Source organism: Heptranchias perlo, chromosome 13 (genome assembly GCF_035084215.1).
Source record: "Heptranchias perlo isolate sHepPer1 chromosome 13, sHepPer1.hap1, whole genome shotgun sequence".
Taxonomy (NCBI): Eukaryota; Metazoa; Chordata; class Chondrichthyes; order Hexanchiformes; family Hexanchidae; genus Heptranchias; species Heptranchias perlo.
In genome coordinates, this window is record NC_090337.1 from 22,514,453 (window position 1) to 22,538,323 (window position 23,871).

At 42.4% G+C, this 23,871-nt stretch overlaps 1 protein-coding gene across 3 annotated transcripts in view; it reads right to left on the reverse strand.

The window, feature by feature from the left end:
* The window catches only part of sphkap (SPHK1 interactor, AKAP domain containing), a 228,576-nt gene extending 208,706 nt beyond the window's left edge, over positions 1 to 19,870 (reverse strand). Inside the window, exon 1 of one of the 3 annotated variants that reach the window (XM_067995140.1) lies at positions 19,709 to 19,870. The gene's annotated coding sequence lies outside the window, so the exon portion shown is untranslated. The remainder of the gene's footprint in view (positions 1 to 19,708) is intronic. The other 2 variants (XM_067995137.1, XM_067995139.1) reach the window with 2 other exon arrangements.
* Between the last annotated feature and the right edge of the window lie 4,001 nt (positions 19,871 to 23,871).

Below are 23,871 nucleotides of genomic sequence, written 5' to 3' on the forward strand. Positions count from 1 at the left end.
CCTTTATCATTGAAGTGATTTCATCTCTAATCATTAAGGCTACTCCTCCCCCTCTTCCATTTTCCCTATCTCTCCTGTAGACCTTATAACCTGGTATAATTAGTTCCCAATCCTGCAGCCATGTCTCAGTAATAGCTATCATGTCATACCCTCCAATTTGAATTTGAACCTGTAGTTCATTTAATTTATTCCTTATACTCCGTGCATTTGTATATAGAACTCTTAGTTGGGCCACACACCCTCGCCTGACATTCAGCTTTGATGCTGGGTAGTGCCACACAACACGTTGGATGGTATCCTCGGTGCGAAGACGGGATTTCGTCTCCACGAGGACTGTGCGGTGGTCACTCCTACCAATACTGTAATGGACAGATGCATTTGCGACTGGTAGATTGGTGAGGACGAGGTCAAGTAAGTTTTTCCCTCGTGTTGGTTTGCTCACCACCTGCCGCAGGCCCAGTCTGGCAGCTATGTCCCTTAGGACTCGGCCAGCTCGGTCAGTAGTGGTGCTACCGAGCCACTCTTGGTGATGGACATTGAAGTCCCCCACCCAGAGTACATTCTGTGCCCTTGCTACCTATGTAGTATATTTGGATTTTCCAAAGGCATTCGATAAGGTGCCACACAAAAGGTTGTTGCGTAAGGTAAGGGCTTATGGGGTTGGGGGTAACATATTAGCATGGATAGAGGATTGGTTAACAGTCGGCAAACAGAGAGTAGGAATAAACGGACCATTGGTTGGTTGGCTGGCTGGCTGTTACTGGTGGGGTGTCGCAAGGATCAGTGCTTGGGTCAAAGCCAGTTACAATCTATATTAATGACTTAGATAAAGGGACCGAGTGTAATGTATCCTAGTTTGCTGATGATACAAAGCTAGTTGGGAAAGTAAGCTGCGAGGAGGACACAAAGCGGGTGATTTTAAACTCCAAGAATGGGTGGGTTGGGGCTGAGTGGGAGTTGCAAATAGTTGTTTCTTTGGGTCGCAACCGCAAAATTTTCGGACTTTGCATTCCCAGTGAGAAGCCTGTACTTTTACGCACCGACGTTAAACCCGGAAATAAAGCCTGGTTGCGGTTGCGACCCAAAAAACAACTATTTTCAACTCCCACCAACCCCCAACCCACCCGTTCTTGGGGTTTAAAATCACCCCCAAAGAGTGTGCAAAGGGCTATATTCAGGTTAAGTGAGTGGGCAAGAAGATGGCAGATGGAGTATAATGTGGGGAAATGTAAGGTAGGAAGAATAGAAAAACAGAATATTTTTTAAATGGTGAGAAATTATTAACCATTGGTGTTCAGAGGAATTTGGATATCCTTGTACATGAAACACAGAAAGTTAGCATGCATGTACAGCAAGCAATTAGGAAGGCAAATGATATGTTGGACTCAATTGCAAGGGGTTTGGAGTACAAAAAGTAAGAAAGTCTTGCTGCAATTGTACAGGGCTTTGGTGAGACCACACCTGGAGTACTGTGTAGAGTTTTGGTCTTCTTACCTAAGGAAGGATATACTTGCCTTAGAGGTGGTGCAATGAAGGTTCACTAGATTGATTCCTGTGATGAGAGTGCTGTCCTATGAGGAGAGATTGAGTCGAATAGGCCTACACTCTCTGGAGTTTAGAAGAATGAGAGGTGATCTAATTGAAACATATAAGATTCTGAGAGGCTTGACAGGGTAGATGCTGTGAGGCTGTCTCCCCTGGCTGGAGAGTCTAGAACTAGGGGGCATAGTCTCAGGATAAGGGGTCAGCCATTTAGGACTGAGATGAGGAGAAATGACTCAAAGGGAATCAAGGAATATGGGGATTGGGTGGGAAAGAGGAGTTGAGGTCGAAGATCAGCAAGATCTGATTGAATGGCAGAGCAGGCTCGAGGGGCCATATGGCCGACTCCTGCTCCTGTTTCTTATGTTCCTATGTTCTTATAAACAATTCAGGTTGAAATTGTTTAAGATCTAACATTGCAAAGGTGTATTGGTTTCTCAAAGAAAAGATAAGAAAATATGCACATCATTTTATCTAAAACTATATAGAGGTCAGATTAATGTTAAAGGCTACATGCTCACTGCTCAAAGAAGCTCATCACACTTCATAATCATTTTCAATTATGTCTGTGTCTGACAAACGAATGTTGATAATAGAAAGGTTTTAGAGACTCCACTCCCAGACATTACCTCACAAGTTAAAAAAGATCACCAAAGTACCACAGTACTGGATCGCAGAGGTGTTAATTATGATATCTAAAGGATGCCATCTTTGTAAGTATTTAATAGAGATAATGTTATGAGTATAAATAGATAATAACATGGTTACAGAACAAAGATTTGTAATGTAAAATAAAATGAAGGATATGGATGTAGTTATGTACATCAATTCAATCATTTCTGATGGTCTATTACAAAACATGAATGGATCTATGTGATTAACACAAGAGAGGTTATGATCTAGGAGTACATGACTAAAAAGGAACTGCCAACTCTTCGAATTATCCTTTTTCCACTACAGCCCCCACTTGAAACTGGATTGAGAATGCCTAACTTCATTTTATTTAGGAATGTTACGTCCAACAGAAATAAGAGACTGTCATACCACCAGTGTGGGCTGCATTTGAACCTAGGTCCAGTGGATTGAAGGCGAGTGTTCTAACATACTAGATACCCCTACCCAATTACTGCTGGTTCAAATTTGTGAATTAGGGAATACCCATAATGAAGAATGCCCCTATCCAATTCTCATTATCTCCAGTTATGTCATTGCTTCCCACAACAATATATTGATTCACGTCAATAGTTTGTCTGAATTGTCAACTCCAGACGAGACTATTCCAATGCTCTTCTGGCTGGTTTCCCATTCGTCATTCTCCGTAAACTTCAGCTCATTAAAAACCCTGCTGCCAGTATCCTATTCCACACCAAATCCCACTGATCCATCACCCCTGTCCTCGCTGAGCTACATCACCTCCCAGTCCACCAATGCCTCAAATTTAAAATTCTCATTCATTTGTTTCGATTGCTTCATGGACTTGCCCCTCACTATCTCTACAGCTTTTTCCAGGCCTACCTCCACTTCCCCCCCCCCCCCCCACCAAAATCTTCCATTCATCTACTCTGGCCTCTTGTACGTCCCTCCCTCCTTCACCCCACCAGTGGAGATCATACCTTCAGCAGCCTAGGACCCATGCTCTGGAATTTCCTCCCTAATCTCTCTGCCTCTTCACTTCCCTCTCCTCCTTTAAGATCCTCCTTAAAATCCACCTCTTGGACCATGTTTTTGGTCCTAATATCTTCTCTTTTGGCTCGGCATCCATTTTTTTCTGACTATGCCTCTGAAGCACCATAGGACATTTTTCTATATTAAAGGTGCCATATTGTTGTGGTGAATTGAGTAATTGGCTCAAGCTCTTTACTTCGACGCTGACCACAGTGGGCTGATGAGACCAGTCTCAAGAGGACATAACAGTTTACTTCCTGTGGCACTTTGTAACCTAGGGCCCAATATTAGGAGGGAGGCGGGTTGCCAGCAGTGGGTCGACTGGGCGCATGGGTAACCCGGTGGGTTCCCCACGCGATCGTAAGTAAATTGAAGCCACTTACCTTGGCTTCCGGGTTTTGCGCCGGAAAGCTGCGCAGCGGGCGGACTGCGCACCCGCATCATAGGCTGTCAGCTGGAGGAGCCCTATTTAAAGGGGCAGTCCTTCACTGACTGATGCTGCAGAAAGGAGCCAAAATTACAGCATGGAGCAGCCCAGGAGGAAGGCTGCTCCCAGGTTTAATGATGCCTCATTCCAGGTCCTACTGGATGGGGTGAGGAGAAGGGCAAGGACAGAGATCTTCTCCCTGGCGGACGGGAGGAAGTGGCCCGCCTCTGCCACCATGAAGGCCTGGCTTGAGGTGGCAGAGGAGGTCACCAGCACCATCAACATATCACGCATCTACATATAGTGCAGGAGGCGCTTCAATGACCTAAGTAGGTCAGCCAAAGTGAGTACACTTACTCATTCCCCTACACTCTGTCTGCCACATCACCGTCCCCACCCCACATCTCCTTCTGCACTGCCAACACTACTCTATCACATCACTCCTCACATCCATTCAAAGCTCATCCTCATCTTACCTGCACTTACTCACCTCGCCAGTACTCATCCCACCACTACCGCTCAACCCAGTCCTCATACAATCTCATGGCTCTATCTCATACTCACCCTCTGATGCATCTCTTTCACCCACCTTGCCACTACCTGTGCTGCAGCCACAGGGCATGCATCACATATGTGCAGTAGGAAGCGTAAGGCAAACGTGTCGTGAGCATGAAGGGGATGCACAAGGGTGTTTGAGGGTTTGTCATGGTTTTTACTTATATTTGATTTCTGATCAACTCACATTACATATTATATTGTCACCACTACTGCCATGTCTTGGCCATTCTTGACTGGCTTGTGCAATAATGCCCTTTCATGAGGTTCTCCATGAACACCCTTGATGCCACCCATTGGGTCACCCTACAGTGGGTGTATGTATAGTTGCACGACTACTTTGTGCAGGTGCCTGTTGCGCAGCACTGTGTTGTGGAGCTCCACGTGGCGGAGGTAGACGGCATGCCTGGCGAGGCTGGTGATGTTAGCCATCCTCCAATGGAGTGATGAATGCAGCTATGGAACCCCCGCCACATCCTCACTGTGTGAGTGTGAGGGGGTCCACAAAGTAGGTAAATGTGTTTGGACAGCAGAGTTTAGGGTATGATTTAATAATTTGGAGTATGAAGATAACGGTGTGGCAGGCAAAACTTTGTCTGAGGTGACAGAGTGCCCTGCTGCAATGAATGAGGGTTTACCCCGCATCTGTTAAATGGACCTTTGCAGCTGCCACTTGCTGCTGGCTGCAACACGTCTGTTTAAACAGAGAGTTTTCCCCCAGCATGGGAAACACGCTCTGGGTAGTCCAAAATCCAAATCCTCCTAAAATCTCCAACTAATGAGGTCTGTAAATGACCTCAAGTACCCAGATAATGATCTTAAGTGGGATCCCGCCGGCTTTGATTGCCGTGGGAGTCCCGCATGCAGGGGCTGCGCACACACCGATTCGCCTCATTGGGGAACCCGGAAATGGGAGGGTTGGAGCCGGGCTCCAGACCCGCTCCGTGAATCCCCAATTTTAGGAGCCCCCCGCCACGAACGCACCCGCTCGGCCATCCGAAAATTGACCCCCTAGATGCTGTGTAAGAGGCAAGGTTGCTTTATGATTTAGGCCTGCTTAATGCAGATATGTTGCTGTCATTTCTAGTCCTCATTTGAAATACTGATTCTTTCCTTAAACTTTGAATCTATTTATTTCATTACAGGAAGACATTTCACCTGAAATTCATTTCCTCCATTTTATTTTACCAGGTTCCTAGCCTGCCAACAATTTAGCCCTAATTACTTTATACTAAGAAAATACCAGCCAAACTGAAACGTTATTATATTTCTATTGAAGTAGTGCATGTTGGAATTGGCGAGGTCATGAGCCAACAAATAAATAAATAAAATGGTCAGGCTGAATAATTTATGGAATCTTACAACACCAGGTTATAGTCCAACAATTTTATTTTAAAATCACAAGCTTTCGGACATTATCCCCTTCGTCACTGACGAAGGGGATAATCTCCAAAAGCTTGTGATTTTAAAATAAAATTGTTGGACTATAACCTGGTGTTGTAAGATTCCTTACATTTGTCCACCCCAGTCCATCACCGGCATCTCCACATCATGAATAATTTATGATTGCGCTGAAACCAGTTTGGCCAAGTATACAGGACATCTCTGTTGGATGTAGCTATTTTGTTAATTATTTAAATTGATTTTATGAATACTTTATGGTAATAAAACAGCTAGGTTTAAGGGATAGAGTTGATCAGTCCGAAGCAACAAATCCTCAAATCTTACCATTCTGAATTACAATGTAATATTTTTCTTAAAGTTACGCAATTTCTAGGTTGTAACTACCCCTTGACTCACTGACATGCATGAGTTAGGCCATTTAATCCATCAGAGTTCCTGCGGAACCCCCCATCACAGCATCCAGCTGTTTCTTAAACAGTTCTGAGGTTTTTGCCTCCTCCATCCTATTCCAGAAGTCTATCCATGTGTTGATCAGTTTGTGGGGATCAGGGTGTCGATGTTCGATCTGCAGAAGAGATTTACTAGAATGGTGCCAGGGATGAGGGATTTCAGTTATGTGGAGAGACTGGAGAAGCTGCGATTGTTCTCCTTTGAACAGAGAAGGTTAAGGGGAGATTTGATAGAGGTGTTCAAAATCATGAGCAGTTTTGACAGAGTAAATAAGGAGAAACTGTTTCCAGTGGCAGCAGGGTCGGTAACCAAAGGACGCAGATTTAAGGTGATTGGCAAAAGAACCGAAGGCGACATGAGGAAACATTTTTTTACGCAGAGAGTCGTTATGATCTGGAATGCACTGCCTGAAAGGGTGGTGGAAGCAGATTCAGTAGTAACTTTCAAAGGGGAGTTAAATATATACATGAAAAGGAAACATTTGCAGGGCTATGGGGAAAGAGCAGGGGAGTGGGACTAACTGGATAGCTCTTTCAAAGAGCCAGCACAGGCACGATGGGCCGAATGGCCTCCTTCTGTGCTGTATCATTCTATGATTTACAATACATCAGCTGCTGTATCGTTTGGAAATAATCTCTATTCCTGTGGAATGAAGTAGATTTTTCCCCTGTCATTTTATACCTCATTCACATGAAGGTGACTGTGCTGTTTCACCATGATACTGTCCATTGTTCTATATGAGGGACAGCTCCATTTGTGCTCATTCCAACATACAGGTGAATACTTTTTTATGACTAGAAATAAGTAAGAAAACATTCTGTATTTATCATACAAAACAAGTGCTGATTGAATGAGTTACAAACATTTATGGAGTCTGTCTGGTTTAGCCATGCATGTCATTTGACCTTTTACTACCCTAGAACCAACTTGGTACTGTCTCATTCATAAATCACTAGTGACCATCTATTAGTTTGCTTTAATATGTATGGAATGTCCAAGTTTTTTTTGTAAGCATACAGCAGTAACCTTTTGTAAATGTCACACTATACAGTTCTGAGACCCCCAAAGACAGCAATATTATAATTAATTGTTTAGGGGCTTTGCAAAGAATGAATACATAAGTTGTAAATAGGAACATAGGAACAGGAGTAGGCCATTCAGCCCCTCGAGCCTGTTCCGCCATTCAATTAGATCATGGCTGATCTATAATTAGACTAAATTACAGAGGATTGATTGTAAAATCAAATGTGACAAACCTACTCTGAGCAGGACATTATTAAGAAAAAAAAAGTCAATTTCTTATTGATTAAACAATTAATTAAAAGGTCAGAGCATGTGGAGTCAGGGGACAGGTAGCAGAATGGATAGCAAGCTGGCTACAAAACAGAAAACAGAGAGTAAGGATTAAGGGTAACTACTCAGACTGGCAAAAGATGGGAAGTGGAGCTCACAAGGATTGCTGCTGGGACCACTGTGGTTCACCATTTACATAAACAATTTGGATTCAGGAATTGGAAGTACAATTTCAAAATTTGCAGATGACACCAAATTGGGAGTGTAGTTAATATAAAGGAAGAATGCGTCAAAATGCAAGAGGACATTAATAAAATTGTAGAATGGGCATGTAATTGGCAAATGAACTTCAATATAGATCAGCGTGAGCTGGTGCATTTTGGTAGGAAGAATAGGAGGCCACGAACTGCTTGGATCATAAGAGTCTAAACAGGATAGAGGAGCAAAGGGATCTTGGGGTATAGATACACAAATCACTAAAAGTAGAGATGCAGGTTAATAAGGCCATAAAAAGGCAAATCAAGCACTAGCTTTCATTTCTAGAGGGAGTGAAATGAAAAACAAAGAAGTTATGTTAAATTTATATAGAACCTTGGTTAGCCCACACTTGGAATATTGTACACAGTTCTGGTCTCCAGATTATAGAAAGGATATAGAGGCATTGGAGAGGGTGCAAAAACGATTTACATGGATGATACCAAAACTCAGAGTATATCCTTATCAGGAAAGGCTGAACAGGGTGGGGCTCTTTTCTCTCGAAAAGAGAAGAGTGAGAGGCGACCTGATAGAGGTCTTTAAGGTAATGATAGGCTTTGTTAGGGTAGACGTAGAGAAAATGTTTCCACATGTGGGGGAAGTCTAAAGCTAAGGATTATAACTATAAAATAGTCGCTAATAAATCCAATAGGGAATTCAGAAGAGATTTCTTTACTCAAAGAGTGGTAAGAATGTGGAATGCACGACCAGAAGGAGTAGTTGAGTCAAATAGCATAGATGCATTTAAGGGGAAGCCAGATAAGCACATGAGAGAGAAAGGAATAGAAGGGTATTCTGATAGGGTTAGATGAAAAGGGAGGGAGGAGACTTGTGTGGAGCATAAACGCCGGCATAGACCAGTTGGACCGAATGGCCTGTTTCTGTGCTGTAGTTTCGATGTAACTCGATGCAATTTGGGAAAGAGCAGAATGTCCTTGAGCAGGATGCCCTGAGATTTGGGGTAGGGGTCTCCGAGGAACTGAGCAGGTTACAGATATTTCTGACTGGCAAGGTTCATAAGTTTTTCTTTACTGGGATGACTGATGAGATTGACAAAACTAACTAAACCATCCAGCCCCAGAAGACAGTTATTGCCCAAACCTGCCAGCAGTCTATAAGTTAAAACATTTGACAAAATGGGACAGAAGAAATAAAACAATGTTAACATTGATCACTGTTCTTTGTAGCTATTTAATTGATTTAAACAGATCCCTCTTCAAATGCTATGTTGCATGCATACTTTTACCATCAAAGTCAGGTGTAGATCACAGGAGAAATATATTCACACAATCCCTTTAAGGTATAATGCCATTCTTCCTGTGCCTGAGTTTTTTTTAGAACAAAATAAAAATAAAATGCTGGTCACTTGATGGATAAATAAAAATATTTTTTTTAAATTTTGGTGCCTTTTATCCACTTGAAATATTGCAATACACCAATATGCACAGTCTCACTACAGAAATATCTTATCTGCATGCAAAGAAAAAAACTTGCATTTATATAGCACCTCACCACATCCTCAAAACACCCCAAAGTGCTTTGCAATCAAAGGATTATTTTGAAGTGCAGTCATTCTTGTTTTGTAGGCAAACAAAGCAGCCAATTTTTACATAGCAAGGTCCCACAAACAGTAAATGAATGATCAGATAATCTGTTTTTTGGTGTTTTGATTGAGGAATCAATGTTGACCAGGACACTGCTAGAACTTCCTACTCATCTTTGAATAGAGCTGCAGGATCTTTTGGGCCAATGTTCCTGTCCTTTGCCCTGGGGCAATGCCCATGGGGCCGAGAATTGTTACACTAATATAAACTAAATGTTACAACTTTAAAGGGGGTACAGGAACAGAGAGACCTGAGGATATATGTAAACAAATCTTTGAAGGTGGCAGGACAAGTTGAGAAGGCTGTTAAAAAAACATATGGGATCCTGGGCTTTATTAATTGAGGCATGGAGTACAAAAGCAAGGAACTTAAGCTAAACCTTGATAAAACACTGATTAGGCCTCAGCTGGAGTATTGCATTCAATTCTGGGCACCACACTTTAGGAAGGATGTCAAGGCCTAAGAGATGGAGCAGAAGAGATTTACCAGAATGGTACCAGGGATGAGGAGAGACAGGAGAAACATAGAAAATAGGAGCAGGAGTAGGCCATTCGGCCCTTCGAGCCTGCTCCTATATTTCACTAATTGTACATGGCTGATCCTCTATCTCAATACCATATTCCCGCTCTCTCCCCATACCCCTTGATGCCTTTTGTGTCTAGAAATCTATCTAGCTCCTTCTTAAATATATTCAGTGACTTGGCCTCCACAGCCTTCTGTGGTAGAGAATTCTACAGGTTCACCACCCTCTGAGTGAAGAAATTTCTCCTCATCTCAGTCTTAAATGTCCTACCCCGTATCCTGAGACTGTGACCTCTCATTGTGAACCCCCAGCCAGGGGAAACATCCTCCCTGCATCCAGTCTGTCTAGCCCTGTCAGAATTTTAACTGTTTCAATGAGATCCCCTCTCATTCTTCTAAACTCAAGTGAATACAGGCTGAGTCGACCCAATCTCTCCTCATACGACAATCCTGCCATCCCAGGAATCAATCTGGTGAATCTTTGCTGCACTCCCTCTATGGCAAGTATATCCTTTCTTAGGAAAGGAGACCAAAACTGCACACAATATTCCAGGTGTGGTCTCACCAAGGCCCTGTATAACTGCAGTAAGACATCCTTGCTCCTGTACTCAAATCCTCTTGCAATGAAGGCCAACATACCATTTGCCTTCCTAACTGCTTGCTGCACCTGCATGTTTGCTTTCAGTGACTGGTGTACAAGGTCACCCAGGTCCCTTTGTACATCAACATTCCCCAATCTATCACCATTTAAATAATACTCTGTCTTTCTATTTTTCCTTCCGAAGTGGATAACCTCACATTTATCCACATTATATTGCATCTGCCACATATTTGTCCACTCACTCAACTTGTCTAAATCGCCTTGAATCCTCTTTGCATCTTCCTCACAATTCATGATCCTACCTAGTTTTGTGTCATCAGCAAACTTGGAAATATTACATTTGATTCCATCAACCAAATCATTGATATATATTGTGAATAGCTGGGCTCAAGCACTGATCCCTGCGGTTTCCCACTAGTCACTGCCTGCCACCTGGAAAAAGACCTATTTATTCCTACTCTCTGTTTCCTGTCTGTTAACCAATTTTCAATCAATGCCAATATTACTCCCAATCCCATGTGCTTTTATTTTGCACACTAACCTCTTACGTGGTACTTTATCAAAGGTCTTCTGAAAATCCAAATAAACCACATCTACTGGTTCTCCCTTATCTATTCTACCAGTTACATCCTCAAAAAACTCCAGTAGGTTTGTCAAACATGATTTCCCTTTCATAAATCCATGTTGACTTTGTCTAATCCCGTTGATATTTTCTAAGTGTTGTGTTATCATATCCTTTAGAAGCTGGGGTTGTTCTCCTTAAAGCAGAGAAGGTTAAGAGGAGATTTGATAGAGGTATTCATGATCATGAATGGTTTTGATAGATTAAATAAGGAGAAATTGTTTCCAGTGGCGAAAGGGTCAGCGGACACAGATTTAAGGTGATTGGCAAAAGAACCAGAGGTGGCATAAGGAAACATGTTTTTACGCAGAAAGAGTGGTGGAAGCAGATTCAATAATAACTTTCAAAAGGGAATTGGATAAATACTTGAAGGGAAAAATTTACAGGGCTATGGGTAAAGAGCAGGGAAGAGGAACTAATTGAATAGCTCTTTCAAAGACCTGACACAGGCACAATGGGCCGAATGGCCTCCTTCAGTGCTGCGATACTATGATACTATAATACCAGGTCTACGTCCCCTTTTTATTGTCCCAGGTTTTCTGGGGTTTCCCCCCCAAGGAGCAAAGCTGGACCTACACTTGTAATAGGTACAGCCCCAGCATTCAGATGTAAATGAGGTAGGCGGGGCGTGCCTGCCATTCAACTCTACTTCCTGTTGCTGCGGCCAAGGGGCACCCAGACACAGGGGTGCCCCCAGAAACTGGCAATAGGGTTGTGCAGGGATCTCCCTCAGACTGGAGAGACTGAGGGGAGGCCCAGCTGCAAATCAAAATGGACCTAGTGAGTAGAAGATTTTCCTATCCTCTCCCACCTTACCTTCAGGCCTTGGGGCCACATTAATGGCACAGTATATCAAATTCAGCCACAGATGAGTCTGGATAGGAGCCGCACATTTTGTTTGTGCTGTGTTTATCCAGGACTGGATAAAGGAGGCCAGGAAAATCAGTGCCATTATGCCCACCTGAGAGGGTAGCCAGGGCCTCAGTTTAATGTCTCATCCAAAGGACAATAATACAACACTCCCTCAGTATTGCACTGAAGTGTCAGCCTAGATTATGTGATCAGTTGAAGCTTGAATTCAAAGAATGCTACCAACTGACACAGAGCTAGAAACCATTTTATTTTTAGTTCAACTTCCAGCATTGTGCTTGGAATGGCAAAATAACTCAACCTATCAGACGTTGTAACTTTTAATATATTTGTTGAAACCCCCCTCCTCCTGAATACCATTTCAGCATGTTCATAGAATCATAGAATCATAGCACCGAAGGAGGCCATTCAGCCAATTGTGCCAATGCCAGCTCTTTGAAAGAGCTATCCAATTAATCCCACTCCCCTGCTCTTATCCCATAGCCCTGCAATTTTTTCCTTTTCAAGTATTTATCCAATTCCCTTTTGAAAATTATTATTGAATCTGCTTCCACCACCCTTTCAGGCAGTGCATTCCAGATCATAACAACTCATTGCTTAAAAAAAAGTTTGCTTCATTTCCCCCCCCACCCACCTCTATGTTGATAGAAATGAATGTCCATTGAGAATGGAACTGTAGTTGTATGTGTAAGAGGGACCTTACTAAATTACAACCAATCCTGAAAACACATGAACAGTGCATTATGTTTGTTCTGCTCTCAATATAGCAGAAACTTGACTTCCCGATTGGCCAATTTGGCAGCTTTTCATGGAGCTGATGAAGCAGACTGTTTCAGGAACTGAGGCTGTCTGGATTCCACAAAAGGGTTCCTTTAATTTTCCCAACACTTGCCCTTTGTAAGTGGTAAAGACGGGCAGCTCTAAAAAAAGCTTTTTTTTATCTACACTGTACAATTAGTGAAATATAGGAGGTGAAATTTACCAGGAAATTGAAAAGCTTGGTTTAATGTGGGTGTAATGAGTGGCATGACTCTTAAATGGGTGACTGTTACACATAATGCTTGATGGTTGGCATGTATGTTACAATTATGAGGAAAGAGCAGTTCCACCAAAGCCTTGAATGTCTTGTAGTGTCTAATTGCATCTTTCACTTCAGAGACAGCATCCTGTTTGTCTTCCCACATCAGTTGTGCTTAATGAATTTAATTAGAACCTCTGAATCTGTACAGTTGAACAGTTGCTTACTGGCAACATCTCAGTCTCATAAATGCATTAATCTATAAATCAGGCCATTGAGAGAGATTCAAAAAGATTCTGATTTCCTGCAACCAGATTCTGATCAAAATTTGCTCTTTCCATGAGATAAATAGTTCAGCAATAAATTGAAAAACTCTGCTAATACTTTGATATACTCCCTTAATACTCTGCCAATAACTTAATCTGCTAATAGTTCCCAAATATATTGATGTACTTTAATCAACACACTTCACAAATTCACACATAGAGAAGAAATAACTTGCAGCTTTTATGTTCTTAGGATGTCCGAAGGTACTTCACAGCCAACAAAGTACTTTGAAATGTTGAAATGTAGGCAAGCACAGCGGCCAATTTGTGGAGGGAGGTATGGGTTAGGCTGAAGGGATGGCAGAGTCATGCGCAGCATCATTTCCTTCCAGTTTTTTTCCTCACTCCTTTAATTAATCTGGCCCATTAAAAATCTTTTCCTTTCAGCTTTTTTCCCTTGGTGTCGCCGGCCCGTGTTGTTGTGGGACGGGCACCGCCTTCTGATTACAGTGAGGACGCTGCTGTGCACCAGGGAGTAGCTGAGGTTTGTGGGCGGGGGTTAGAGGAAAAACTCCACAGGTTTAACTGTCACCATTGGACCTCACCAGATCCAGGATTAGAGACGCTCTTTTATGGAACTTATAAACTGCAGGTGAAAATAACCCGTCCGTAGCTCAATTGTGCAGATATTTGGTTCTCATGTAGCAAATGTTGCCAAGTTAGTGGATATTAAGATGGGGAGCAGCTGCCAGAACTGGGAAGATACTTGGAATATCTTGTGTTGCCCCTCCCAAACCCTTATTTTCCTCACTGTGTTTCAGGTCTCTTCTAATAAAATAACGTCTTGCTCTTTAAGAGATTACAAGTTAAGATTTGCATCAGAACTTTCTCAATTACAACTCTCATTTCTACGATGCCAAGATTTGAAAATATTATTTGCTGCTGAGAAAGACTCTTCAGGATGCACAGAAGTATCTTTGGTCTGCTCTGTGGATGGAGATGTATTTTTCTACTGATTGTCAAAATAGGTACTCTGGGAACTTGATCAGAGATTTGGTAACTTGAAGAGCAAACAATTGATCCAGGTTTCTGTGGACTGTTTAGATAAGCGTATTGCACAGGGGAATCTTGTAGTATTCAGGAGCATGAAGGTAAATTTGAATCCCTATCCCCAAAAAAAACATAATTGACTGACATTAAGGTGTGAATACTAATGCATCCATCTTGTGCCAAGATTTACATTGGACATCTGTAATAAAACAAACTTGAATGAGATGGATGCAGTAATTATATCAATTAGATATGCAATTAAAACTAAGATTAACCGAGATTAAAATTTTTTAATGGTGAGATTAGTTGCAATTAATTTTTTAATTGCTTGGCAGCCTTACTTTACACAAATTCTCACAATGCAAGTTAGCATTTCCTCAACCATTGCTGCTCTGGTAGCAGATTGTGTGCCTATCCAGTTTGAGAAGGAATAAACCATTTCATGGCGGGGGTGAGCAAAAATGGAAACTTAACCTAACCTCTTCCAAAGTGACAATGCTGCTTTAAACCTTAATGATTAATATGTAAGATTATATGGATAGGCAGTTTCAGACCAAGCATTGATTCAGTAGTGAGCACATTAAATCTGGAACACTTCCTCTCTCTGAGCTGAGCTTGACAAAAATGAATGATTAATCCATTTGAATTGGGACAGCTGAGATTGATGAATCATTTTAAGATTATAATTTTTAAAATGGCTGTGTGTTAAAGGTGTGTTGTCCCATAATCACAGCCAAGAACATTCTTAACAGATTGAAAGGAAATAATTAGTCAAATTATACAGTGCTGCTCTTGCTGTGCAAATGCTTCCATTTTAATGTTGCCTTTTGCAGAAGTCACTACAGATAGACACACATACACTTCCACACACACAGGTACGCTCACATGCACTCACGTACAGATGAACTCAGATGTACTCTTATGTATATGTGCTGCGGTGAGAAAATAAAAATCAAAAATTATGCTTGAAAAATATTAATAGAAATTTCAGGCACAGCCATTATGTGTTATAATTCATGCACCACCACAGCACCTGTATTATTATAATTCTATTCGTTTGTAGAGTCTGTGGTGTTATATTTGAATTACTTTCATCTTATTGTGTTGTTATGGTTCTTTGTGCAAGAGTTTCTACTGAAAGCGTTATTAGCGTAGCTTCTTGGCTCGGGTCTCAGATTGGGCGTGCACAATTGGCATGTGCCAACTGTTAGTATGCTGACACCAGCCATATTTCTGGCGCCAGCCTAATGATTATTTTGTAGGTGAGCTATCAGCATGAATAACACCTCTGGTTGGGAACTCTGTCTTCCATTGGTGGGGGTGGGTGGGGGGGTGGAATCCTGGATCTGCAGCTGTTTAAAGGGCAGTCCATTTTACTCAGGACAATGAGAAGAGGAAGAGAGAGGATAATTTCACAATGTCTGCTTCCAGTGATGTTGGACATGGGATTGCCCATTTTTGAAAAGGAATCTTCAAAAATATTTTAGGAGCAATGGCCTCACAGGACAAAAGCCCTTTTCAGGACTAACAGATGGCAAGTACCCAGATAAACTGTTCGGCGTGCATTCACAGAAGTGGCCATTAATGGAATTGCACTGTACACAATTCAGTGGATCTGGCTACAGTGCCACCTAAAATGCAATGACCTCACCAGGTCAGGCTAGGTAGGATTATCCATCAGAACCTTGTGTACTAAGCATGCATAGTAGATTTACCTCACTCTCACACTGTATTACATTACTTTTGAATGCTTACCATAAATACCCATTATGCAGCAGGTTACACTTCACAGCAGCAACCTTTGCCTGTTGGTGTTTCTTCCTTTGCATTCTTAAGTGTGATTTTCCTATACATATTCTTCCATGTAAAGGGGTGCACAGTGAAAGGTGGATATACCAGTAAGTCTTACTGACAATTTCAATTTGTCACTTCTTTTCAATTGGCAGAAGAAATCACATAACAAGATGGAGACAAACTGCATGGAGGTGAAGCACCCCTCCCCCACTATGTCCTCTTACACCGTTCGAGGAGGCGCATCTGGAGAATCATAGACAAGGCACCATTAAAGAAGCTGAGGATAGGAAAGTAGCTCAGAATCTGCACTCGCTTTCTCCTGCTCTTTCATTTCATCATATTCACTCTCTCACTCCAATCAAAGCATACACTAAAGCCCAATACAATATCACTCATCCCCTGTGCTAGCCTGGAATGAACCGACAGCATAAAAGTTGGACTGTAGTTGTCTTGACAGCCACTGGCTACAAGAGCAGGTCAGAAGCTGGGTATTCTGCAACGAGTGACTCACCTCCTGACTCCCCAAAGCCTTTCCACCATCTACAAGGCACAAGTCAGGAGTGTGATGGAATACTCTCCACTTGCCTGGATGAGTGCAGCTCCAACAACACTCAAGAAGCTCGACACCATCCAGGACAAAGCAGCCTGCTTGATTGGCACCCCATCCACCACCCTAAACATTCAGTCCCTTCACCACCGTCGCACTGTGGCTGCAATGTGTACCATCCACAGGATGCACTGCAGCAACTCGCCAAGGCTTCTTCGACAGCACCTCCCAAACCCGCGACCTCTACCACCTAGAAGAACAAGAGCAGCAGGCACATGGGAACAACATCACCTGCATATTCCCGTCCAAGTCACACACCATCCCGACTTGGAAATATATCGCCATTCCTTCATCGTCGCTGGGTCAAAATCCTGGAACTCCCTTCCTAACAGCACTGTGGGAGAACCTTCAACACACGGACTGCAGCAGTTCAAGAAGGTGGCTCACCACCACCTTCTCAAGGGCAATTATACTCTTTACAATCTGTATTAACGATTTGGAGGAGGGGACCGAGTGTAACATATCAAAGTTTGCAGATGATACAAAGATGGGAGGGAAAGTAAAGAGTGAGGAGGACATAAAAAACCTACAAGGGGATATAGACAGGCTGGGTGAGTGGGCGGAGATATGGCAGATGCAATACAATATTGGAAAATGTGAGGTTATGCACTTTGGCAGGAAAAATCAGAGAGCAAGTTATTATTTTAATGGCGAGAAACTGGAAAGTACTGCAGTACAGAGGGATCTGGGGGTCCTAGTGCAAGAAAATCAAAAAGTTAGTATGCAGGTGCAGCAGGTGATCAAGAAGGCCAATGGAATGTTGGCTTTTATTGCTAGGGGGATAGAATATAAAAACAGGGAGGTATTGCTGCAGTTATACAAGGTATTGGTGAGACCGCACCTGGAATACTGCATACAGTTTTGGATGAACGGACACCGCGCAACAATCGCCAAACAGGAGGGTTCTCTCCCTGTCGGGGAACACTTCAGCAGTCATGGACATTCAGCCACCGACCTTCGGGTAAACATACTCCAAGGCGGCCTTCGAGACACACGACAACGCAAAATCGTCGAGCAGAAATTGATAGCCAAGTTCCGCACCCATGAGGACGGCCTCAACCGGGATCTTGGGTTCATGTCACACTACACGTAACCCCACCAGCGAACAAATGTTATCTGTTTTTAATATAACGGGTCATTGACTGTCTTCCTTCTCTCTCTCTTTTTTTTGGGGGGTTTGTATATTCGGTGGCCTTTTAGGTGACACCTTTCTGTCTGCTCACTGTGATTGCCTTGGCAACGGGCAGTAATCACCAGGCATTGTTCTGTGATTTTCAAATGCGAAGGATTCGAAAATTTCATTTCCACACCGTTCACCTGAGGAAGGAGGAAGCCTCCGAAAGCTTGGTGGAATTTAAAATAAATAACTTGGTGTTGTAAAATTGTTTACAATTGTCAACCCCAGTCCATCACCGGCATCTCCACATTACAGTTTTGGTGTACATACTTAAGAAAAGACATACTTGCTCTCGAGGCAGTACAAAGAAGGTTCACTCGGTTAATCCCGGGGATGAGGGGGCGGACATATGAGGAGAGGTTGAGTAGATTGGGACTCTACTCATTGGAGTTCAGAAGAATGAGAGGCGATCTTATTGAAACATATAAGATTGTGAAGGGGCTTGATCGGGTGGATACGGTAAGGATGTTCCCAAGGATGGGTGAAACTAGAACTAGGGGGCATAATCTTAGAATAAGGGGCTGCTCTTTCAAAACTGAGATGAGGAGAAACTTCTTCACTCAGAGGGTAGTAGGTCTGTGGAATTTGCTGCCCCAGGAAGCTGTGGAAGCTACATCATTAAATAAATTTAAAACAGAAATAGACAGTTTCCTAGAAGTAAAGGGAATTAGGGGTTACGGGGAGCGGGCAGGAAATTGGACATGAATTTAGATTTGAGGTTAGGATCAGATCAGCCATGATCTTATTGAATGGTGGAGCAGGCTAGAGGGGCCGATTGGCCTACTCCTGCTCCTATTTCTTATGTTCTTATGTTCTTAATTAGGGATGAGCAACAAATGCTGGCCTCGCCAACGATGCCCATATCTCATGAATGAATAAAAAAAAATTTTAGTGGTGGAGTTTGACTGTAGGTCAGACGGTAGCACATATTATTACAGTTGGTACAGCACAGGAGGAGGCCATTCAGCCCATCATGCCTGTGCCAGCTCTTTGAAAGAGCTATCCAATTAGTCCCATTCCCCTGCTCTTTCCTCATAGCCTTGTAAAATTTTTTCCCTTCAAGTATTTATTTAATTCCCTTTTGGAAGTTACTATTGAATCTGCTTCCACTACCCTTTAAGTATATAACTTGGTGTTGTAAAATTGTTTACAATTGTCAACCCCAGTCCATCACCGGCATCTCCACATCATCACTACCCTTTAAAGCAGTGCATTCCAGATCATTACAACTCACTGCATAAAAAATGTTTCCTCCGGTCACTTCTGGTTCTTTTGCTGATCACCTTAAATCTGTGTCCTCTGGTTACCGACCCTTCTGCCACTGGAAACAATTTCTCCTTATTTATTCTATCAAAACCATTCATGATCTTGAACACCCCTATCAAATCTCCCCTTAACCTTCTATGTTCTAAGGAGAACTACTCCAGCTTCTCCAGAACTAGGCACAACTCTGTCACTACACCCCTGAGGAATCTAAGTTTACACACACTCTGTTCCTTGAACAAGTCCAAGTGAGTCCACCTCTGGCTTTATATGTAATTTGCAGGATAACAGCAGGAGCAAAGTTCTCTTCTGGCGCAATGTCAATTGCCTCCATTCCTCCTCTTCTTCCTTTTACTTTTCCTCCTCCAAAAGATGCAAGTGGAGAGGATATTCATTTGGGTCACACATTATCCCAATTTGTAGGTGCCAATCAAAATCAAAACCAGTGGCACAAACCCTTTTCAGCTGCTTGGTTGATCAAAAATAATCTAGCAAAAAAAAACTGTCAAGAAAGACTTCAAAATAAGAAACCAAAAAGCATAGATTTAGGTTGCTGGCCGTCCTTTACAATTTCTTTCCAATCAAAGGCGCATCCTATCAAATCTGGATTCCTGATTATGGAAGTATAAAGCTACGCGCTTCCAGCATTCCCAGCGGAAAATAGTGTGGATGTTAAAGCAACATCACATGCAGTCAATTATAATAATGAAATGATGTTCCCACCTCTTTGCAGTTGGAGTTTCCTGTGCCAGTCCAAACTTCCACTGGAAATGCACATCACGTGCACAATGGGCGAAGATCTGATGGGAGTTATCGCCATCCATACTTCTAGTCAGCCATGCCTCGATTACACACATTTATGGGTGTAACTGAGCAGCAAATCAACTCTACGTTACTTAACGTGTGCAGTAACTGGACGTCAGTCAGAAGGTGGCTGTGCTTTTCACATGCAGTAACGGCTGGATTTAAATACCAATGCAATTTGAATGGATTCCACACATGCCTGGTTTATAAAATTTGTTTGATAAGCCCGTCTGCTATCAAGTTAACATATTTAATGCCTCACACTTAGTTTCGGCGTAAATTTCATTTTTCTTTGCTCCTAAAACAGGTTGAGTCAGCAGTGTTCCAGATACAGAATGATTGACTATGGAACCAGTTATTTTTATTACAAATTTATTGTTTTTTGCTATCATTTTGGATTTGTTGCGGGGGAGCCCAGTCAACATATTGAAGAAAAATTATCCAGAGTACATTGAGTTCTCAAGGTAGTCAGCAAACAGAGGCAACAATGAATATTAGCTGTTAAGTTACTTGGCATCAGGGATAACTTTGGCATTGATTATTCTATTGCTTTAATCAACATTACTTGTAGGAAGTACATCGTGTTACATGCAAAGAACATTTCATTCCTGACTTTTTATCTTGAGCCTTATGGGATGCCAGTGTTACTCAGCCTTTTACATATATACTCTGTCACCAACCCCTACATCATTCAAGAGGGACAGCTGATGGTAATCTTGCCTTTTAAAATTAATTATTAATATACGGACATTGATCCTAGTAAAGGTAGGATTAAAACATAAATGGCTTTCAGTTTGCTGATCAACCACCTTGTAAAATTGTTTTCCATCAAATAATCTAATTTAGTTCTTTTAAAAGGGAAAGAACATCGAGGCGACGTGTGTTTTGTTCAAAGTACACCCCATTTTTAAGAAAATATTAGGCTCAGGAGAATTCTGGTTGTCACTTTTTTTTTTAAATGCCAATTTTCCTACCAGGGTGAAAACCAGTCGGCTCTGCTGCTAAACTGCTCCAGTTACACCACAGACGGAGGACAACCCCTTATGTCCCGCAGAAGAAACGGTGGGGATCGTAACACCAGACCAGCATGAAACCCAATCCAGTGCCACCTGATCCTAGAAAACCATGCTACCATCTAGAGGGTCAGATTTCCCAGCTGATAATGTGGTTTCTCAGAATCCTACATCTTAAAATAGATCCTAAGAATAAGTACTTGAAAGGAAAAAAAATTTGCAGGACTACGGGGATAGGGCGGAGGAGTGGGACTAGCTGGATTGCTCTTGCGTAGAGCCGGCACGGACTCGATGGGCCGAATGGCCTCCTTCCGTGCTGTAACCTTGCTATGATTCTATGATTCTATGAATGATCTTGAGAATTCTAGGCATGTTAGCTGGACATCTGTAGTAGAAAAAACATGAAGGCTGTTATAAAGAAAGCACTGTAAATACCACATATGTCCTAGGACCTCTAGGAATGGATGTGCCAGTGGGAGTGTTGGGGAAGCATTTGGAAACAATGGGGGTGAAATTCGACTTCGACGGGGGCATAAAACAAGCAGTAGCAGATCGACCGCCCGTTATACATCCCATTTGCTTTTCCTCTCTTTTGGCTTCAATGGAAAGGAAATTTGGGTGGGGTGTTTAATGAGCAGTCGATCTGCTACCACCCATTTAGCACCCCTGCTGAAATTGAGATTCACTCCTGGGTCATTTGACTTTGGACAATAGTGTAAAATAGATGCTATTGATTCAGCGCCTATTATACACCTTTCTCAACTTTCATTTCCAGTGCCAGACAGGTATGTTCGCACCTCAGGATATCAATGAGGACCCATCTTAATGCCACCAGCCTGGGACGTACCAATACTCCACGTGACGTACCAATACTCATTTGAGCGAGGAAGATTGGTGTTACAATTTGGTGTCACCTTGAGAGACATCTTCACTATCTCCTGCCCTTTCCATTTTGCTGGGTACTCCCTCAGAATGTCCAGGGATATGTGGGTGCAGGCCACTGGGCAGCAATGAAGTTGTTAAAGCCAGCATTGTGGTTGTTTCAATCTGATTCCACAACATGGTGAATCCAGACAAGACAGACTGCTGTAGATTGGAGCCCAAAGTCTATAGAGTCCCAATAGCATTTGGCAAGGGAGCTATGACTGAGCTTCTGACCTCAGCATCCTGTGCATTAAAAAATTATAAGAATAGTTGCTAGAGTGCCATGCTCCGTTCCTCTATGATGCTGCACCAGTCTTAAGTTGAAGAGCCATTAAGATATCTTGTAACACAACAAACTAAATTATGCAAGCACACCTACCTTGGCTTCCTTGCAAAGCCAACAAGTTTGTTCCTCAACTGCACTCAGGTTCAGGCTTCAGGTGAAAAAGCATTAACTCTGTTACCTTCATGCAAGCTGCTCTAGCAGTACTCCTGACTGGAGAGTGCCCTTCTGTTCTAAAAATAATTTGCCCTTCTTGATAGCACCTTCTGTAGAGACACCTCCAAAACAGCATCTTGAATTGGTGCTGTTCTACCACTGCACTTTACTCTTCATTTGCCACCAATTCCACTTTAAGGGTGGCCTATGGTGCTTTAAACACTGATGCTGCTGGTAAATCCAGCTCTGGACAGTGCAGGTGCATACAGTGCCTTTAGAGCAGTGATCCCGGCAACACTGTGCCTGGATTGCATTGGACCATACCAAACTATAAAATATAAAACGACTTCAAAAACAGTCAGGTATATTCAGCTAAAAGTGACAATTCACTCAGCTCCTCGAAACCAATTCCAATCTCACTTCTTCTTTATGACATGCCTCACGAATGGAAAACAGCAGAGGAGGAACAGAAACCCTGCCAGCATATCAGAGCATGCACTGTCACTCACTTCCTCCCTCTCAAACATCAGCCCAGGGACCTCCACCCAGGGGAATCAGGGGGTGAGCCAGAGGGGACAGTACAGAGTGATATAGAGTACAAGTGAGCAGGAGGAGCTGGGGATGGAAAAGATACATTGCCATTGGCTAAAGAGCCTAGGTGCCCAGGTCTTATGGAGGCAATCAATGGGCTAATACCTGTGCATGACACTCAAGCATCTTATTTCCCTGAAAATAATAATGAGTATGTAAAAGGAAAGATGTTTCATACTCCTACTGAGTCAGCCATGGCTCAGTTGATAGTACTCTTGCCTGTGAGTCGGAAAGTCATGGGTTCAAGTCCCATTCCAGAGACTTGAGCACGAAATCTAGGCCGACACTCCAGTGCAGTACCGATGGAATGCTGTACTTTCAGAGGCGCCATCTTTCAGATGAAGGTGGACATAAAAGATCCCATGGCACTATTCTGAAGGTGTCTCTGCCAATATTTATCCCTCAACCAACATCACCAAAAACGAGATTATCATGTTGCTGTTTGTGGGACCCTGCCATTTTGCAAATTGGCTGCTACGTTTCCTACATTCCAACAGTGACTACAGATCAAAAAGTACTTCATTGGCTATAAAGCGCTTAGAGACGTCCTGAGGTTTTGAAAGGCGCTATATAAATGCAAGTCTTTCCTTTTTTCTTTATATAAAGGAGAAGATATTTCATACTCAATTTATATTGAGCTTACTCACCCCCTATGGTTACCTATCTCTTCAATTGTTTGTCTATCCACTAGAGTTAGTGGAGGTCATTATCACACTCAAAGCTCTTTAATTAGAACTGGACTGCACTATTACTGGAAATATATATACACACCATGTTTCCAAATAAATTGCTTTATATATGATAACAAGCTTTACAACAGTTCTGACGAAGAGTCTTAAGACCTGAAACATTAACTTTTTTTACTTTCTCCATGGTTGCTGCCTCATTTTCCGTTTCGATTTCAGATTTCCAGCATTTGCAGTATTTTGGTTTTTGCTTTACATCTAGGCTTTTTCTTGACTATAATTAGCTGTTAGTTATTTCTGTCTATATTTTGTTGGTCAGATATTAATGCAGCAATGCAGCCAGGGTTTCAAAAATCAAAAGAAAAGCACAATTTTTTTTTTCTAAATTATTTTTCTTGACTTAAGTAGTAGTCTGGGGCTCTAGGTTCA